The sequence below is a fragment of the Amblyomma americanum genome, chromosome 1 (assembly GCF_052857255.1).
Source record: "Amblyomma americanum isolate KBUSLIRL-KWMA chromosome 1, ASM5285725v1, whole genome shotgun sequence".
Classification (NCBI taxonomy): Eukaryota; Metazoa; Arthropoda; class Arachnida; order Ixodida; family Ixodidae; genus Amblyomma; species Amblyomma americanum.
The window spans coordinates 253,693,258-253,699,257 of NC_135497.1; positions in this window are offsets into that span (position 1 = coordinate 253,693,258).

The window sequence follows — 6,000 nt, forward strand, 5'->3', positions numbered from 1 at the left end:
TCACTATTTCACTGGACAATTTTAGGTAAGCAGAAAGAAAGGATTGAAAGAGAAAAGGTTGAAGCGTTTATAATCGAAAAGGCGGAAGATGGAATGTGTGTAAGCACTCCATCTATTGCACTTACACAAAACGAAATTGATATGATAAATGCAGATTCTGGATCGTGGCGATGTTCACATGTGTGATGACGGGATGGTCGCCTTGGCTAAAAACAGACGTAGCGTATATAAACGCATCTTCCTTACGAAAAATTAATGTTGATTAGCTCAGGTAAACGAGGATATACAAAGCGAAAAATGTCGGCGTTCGCAGTGTACATTGGCGTTGGCGATTACAAAGTTCTAGACGGCGAAGACTTTGTGCAAAGCCAGGGCGCATAACTGGCTCCCTGGATATGCGGACGCCTCATTCGTGCTTTGATACCTGCGGCGGTGGTGAGAGAGAGATGTGGCCGGAATGCGTTAGCGTTGACAGCTTTGTGGCTGACATGCGGCACTGCAGCAACAGCTAGCCCGCAGCGTTCATTTGGTGATCAATCTCTCGCGATCAACCATTAAAGGGCTGCGAAACACTGCTTGAACAGATGTCGGTTACACTTCAGATGGATTCTTTATGTCACACAGATGCTGACTCAAAAAAAATTACAAGAATCGATGCATAGGAACGGGAGATATTCAACAAAGAAATTTCAAAATAGAAGCAAACAAAATTCTGCCCTCAACTCGATTTTCGCGCTGCTTCCCATTCCCATTTCGCTCTCCCAATGACGACACACCGGGCCACCAATCAAAACAGCCTATCTGAGAACGTGAGGAAGTTTTCGCTCCATGGATGCCTGTTCTCTTTAACTCCTTCAAGCTAATGTTGGCAGCGTCGTTTCATTGTTTACAACAATCACGTGGGCGCAGAGCTGGCCCAGCGACGCTTCGTTGTGCCGAAGGGAACGTTGAGAAATGGCCTTCCCCGATTTGTCCGAGCTCGAGCGCGAGATATTGCGACTGAGTGACGACCTGCGCGTTATTCCTTATGGGGATACACCGAGAAATGAAGTGACCCGCGTTAGCCAGCAGTCCAGAGCATCCAGCAGTCCGCGCGCCGTTGACGCCGCCGATCATCTAGCCACTCGGCCGCCGCCCGGTGACCCTCCACAACCTGACGATGTGCACTGGTAAATGTGAAACGAGTGGCTTTTTTCTTTGCATCCTTCCTTGGCACGGAAACGAACGCTTGTGCAATGCATGCAGTGGCTCGATCAGATCGATTCCGCCAAGCCGTTCTCAATACGTATGCGTGCCGCACGAACTTCGTACGATGTACGATGTACGCGGACAGACGGAGATAGGGCTTAGAAAATTAATGCGTTGTGGCCATCGTCACACTCCGAAACGTACTGATGGAGCCACTGTTATGAGATTACGTTCATTTTTAACCTAGAAAGTGAAAATGTGTGGAGAAAAACACTACACTGTGAGCATGAAGAAAATGCTACTGCATCCATGTGTACATGCGGCCATTGTCAAGCCATGCCTACGGCAGCGGAGCGGCTGTGCTGCCGAGACCACGCGCTGTGCGTAGCCCGTTTGGACGACTGCATCTGCGAGGATGAATATTTTTTCATCCTTTGTTTGGATACAGAGGTACTGAAAGTCGCATACGGCGACCTTATTGAGAGGAGCCAGGAGCCGGACATGGATATCCACAAGTAGGTATTTCCCGTGCTGCTTTATCTTAGAAAGGTGTTAGCGGTAGTTTGCGCGTTGTGCGGCCAACTTATTCCACATTTTCTTTTGTAATGAGGCCTCGTAAAAAAAGTATAGCGATACCGCATTTGCTTCAAAAACGAGTGCTGTGCACCAGAAGCAGGCTGCACAGGTTTCCACATTATATGGGGCTTGATCAGGCCCAGGGACTTCCACAAGGGGCAGCGCCCCCCCCCCCTCCAGAAAAAAACAAAAACTTCCAACTTCTTGCACTCAGATCAGATCCCTGACAAACGTTTCAATTTTAGGACGCTATAAATGTAAAGCAGAGTTGGCTGAGCTCGTTGGCTTCTAAACAAGCCTTACGACTAATTTCAGTAACGTAGATTTCTGTCCCAACAGAAATTGCTGACTGAGCTCTGTTCATGAGCATGATTACTAGGATAGAAAGAATATGGATAAACTTGTAATGTGGTCAATCACTCCTCTTGTTGTCTTCTTTATATATATTATATATATATATATATATATATATATATATATATATATATATATATATATATATATATATATATATATATATATATATATATGCATTACAAATACACTTTTGAACTGCGAAGTAGGAAAATATGAACAAAAAGTAATTAAACTTGAATAAACATTTAAATAAAACATGGAACAAATAAAAAACTAAACAACTCGAAGACGCCCCCCACTCAAAAAAGTTTCGGAGTCCCTGCACAGGCTGGACATTCGCCTACCTTTATAAAGCCTAGCTGTTGCTTCACCATGTGTCATCAGTTACCTGCCACTGGCTGGTCAGCGCGAGCAGCAAGCTGGACAGTTCACATGCAAAATGTTGGAAGCTTCTGCAACTTCTTAAGCCTACGTTTTGTGCATGCCAAAGCACAATATATCATTGCTTTCGCTGATGCAGTTTATTCATTTAAAATCATTGCATACGTTCATGTACATAGCACCATCAATAGTGTATGATGAATGTTCTATAATAGCCACTTCAGCAACGAATTGAATTCCTGTTGGAATAAAACTCAAAATTTCAGATTTTTGTAGAGAACATTCCCAAGAGCACACAAGAAAATTCAACGCTCCCTGGAGATTAACTACATAAATTTTGTAGGGTGCAAAAATTTTACCTCATGACTGCAGTGCGTTTTCAGAATGCCAGTTGTACTTTCGACCCAATTGTATAAAATAATATTATATAAAAAATCGGCCATTTTAGGGCTCTTCAAAACGCTAATTCATGCAAAGAAGTGAATGGATACACGCACGTTCCAGAGCCACACCAGCATTTATGCGAAATGTAATGGTGACCATCCTAAAAACTGACTTCTGCATTCGTATCGCATGCATGGCGTCAAGCGGTTGTGCATGACTTATTACAACAGGTTCAAAATATAGCCTCTAGCCGTTTGCGGCACATTATGTCCCAGAAGCGACTAAAGCATATGTGAAACAGGTTGCGTACACATTTGGGGACGCTCTAACTAAAATGTCTAGAACTCCACCATAAACAGCTATGGAGATTATTTACAGTGGCACATAACTGTCAATGGACTGTATGCTTGACATTATAGCCGAAATAATATGCACTAGATCTGAGTAAATCCAGAGATCACAGTATGACATATGTCTTTATTCTTTCCATTTCAGAAGATATCGTTACATGGCGTACCGCCAGTTCACAAGTTCGACGTGGGGGCGGCTTGGAATTGGGCGTCAACAAGTCATCCCTTCGTGTGTCGTATCAACCATAAGAAAAATGTTCCGATTAGAATTCTACACAGGTTTTAAGTATCCAAAATTATGAAGGGTCAAAATAAAAATATGTCAAATTCCATAAAATCTGAGCGATCAACGATCAAGCTTCTTTCAGTTATACTGTGAATAACCCGCAACCCAGCATTGCTACATGTGGTACTGTAAGCCACGATGCAAACAGTATTCCAGACATTGACAGAACATAAAGGAAAACATGCATGTGCAACTTTTGTTTTTGTTCAGAGCCCATCGCTTTTGAGTTTACACTTTTCAGAATATTGAGGCCAATTATGCGTTCCCTACCTTTTCGCGGAGTGAGAAGCCAGTCTCTCTTGCACCAGCCATGCACACTCTACACTTTCGGAAGCCTCTTCTAGTGCCCCTGGCACATCGGGAACCCATTCCTATGTGTTTTTCAATGCCGGCCATAACTAATATTGTTGACAGGAAGGTAAAAGTTCTTCCAGCAGTGCATTATTTTCTTATTTAGCATGTCAAACTGTTCAACATCAATAGCATACCAATGGAAAGAAGAGGTCTGTCTTTGTCACAGATTTCTCCGGAGAACACTCGGACCGAAAGAATGGACTAGGCGACAGGTGTAACCACACAAACGCACATTTAATACACCCTACGTGACACACACACATTAGAATACAAAACTAACAAAATTAACACACAACGCAGACTATAAATACACACGACCCGGGCATACTGCTACCAGCGTCTACTACTAGGGTTCTACTATTAGCGGTCGGCGTTCGTGCTCACTGTTGGTTCGGTGTGGCTGCGGCGTTGCATGGATCCTGTAGCCGGCGTCGAGGCGGCGTTCGGCGTGCTTAGGCTGGAGTTGCTGGCGGCGTCGTATAAGCTCCCGGTCCAAGCGCCCGCGGAGGTGATGCCGGTATTGTTGGCGTGGGGGGGGGGGGGCACCACCCGGATGGGTGGCAACAGCGCTGGATACACCCCTGGCCGTAGAAGGTGGTAGCGTCTTCCGTTGTCTCCCCGGAACGGGCTCAGGCACGACAGGAAGTCCACGATGCGAAGTCGTAGAACGCGAGCTCACCGGAGCAGTAGCCGGCGTCGCTCTCTTCCAGCCAAAGTGTCCCTGACCCGCCGGAGCCTCCGCTTCTCTGGTGTTCCCCCCGTTCCTCGCTCTCACTTGCCCTGTTATAGCCTCGGTGTTAGTCCACGTAAGCCTTGTCGTCGTCTTCTCTTCTCCACCAATAATCTCTCTACACCTCACCGAATGCTTCTCCAGCAATCATCTCTCTTCACCTCACCGAATGCTTCTTCTTCCTCTTCTTTATTCTTCGGTTAATCCACGTCGTCTTCTTCACACCTCTTTCCTTTAAAATTTAATTTAGGCTCCTTAATATATGTTCCAAGGACCCACTCTCTCAAAAGTTTTTCCATAAAGAACTGCTCACATCATCTTCATCTCCAAGCCATCCAGACAACCGACTATCTTCTGTGATGATTCTGGACCCAGCACACACCACATCGTAGATGTCCAGCACCCACCAAACGCACACCACTAACACAGCACACCAAATTGAGTTTTCAGAACACTAACACACCACTGCCGCTGTCCGTACAGAGTCCTTAATAAACATGTTCGTGTCCACAACACCCTCCCTTGTATGATCACATAACACCAACAACAGCAACAACCACAACAAGATAAATCCCAGAGATACATTAACACAGCTACAACAAAAAGATACATCCCCGATATACCTAGAGCTGTTCAGTTAGCTCTATCTGTATACAGGTCTAATTTGCAACATATGACATTCGTTTTGCCCGGCACATCAGAAAACACACCCCCTTTGCTTTGGAGTAGGGCCTATATTTGTGAACTTCGGTCTTCATTCAAATTGGGGTTTATTAGCACCTTATCCCAACCTACAGTTTTCTTCCCACTGCATGTGAGCATCTCGACAGTATCACCTGTCTCCTCGGCCACTACCGCACATGCTACCTTGGGGGCGTACCGTACGGGACCCCTTTCTTTGTATTCCTTCAACATATTTACATGGAAAGCATTCTTAGTGTCATCTATCAATAACTCATAATCCATGTCATTTTTCTTCCGCGTCACAAGGTACGGGCCCTTCCAATGCATAAGTAACTTATTATGATCCGTGGGTAGCAGGACGACAACCCTGTCGCCCGGATTCAGATTCCTGTGAAGGGCTTTCTTTCCATAATATCCCTTATGGCGATCACGTGCCTTTTCCAGGCCTTGATGTGCAAGCCTGCATGTTTCCTTCAACCTGTCCCGCAACTCAAGAACGTACGTGTATGTTGTCTTGAGATCTGATGCTATCTCTTTATTAGCCCACAGCTCCTTGAGTATTGCAAGTGGACTTCTAACGGTTCTCCCATATAACATCTCGAAAGGCGAGAAACCAAGACTCGTTTCCGGTACTTCGCAGTAAGCGAACAAAAGAGCCGGGAGATATCTATCCCTAGCAGTACGTCTCTACTGGCACATTTTCTTGATCA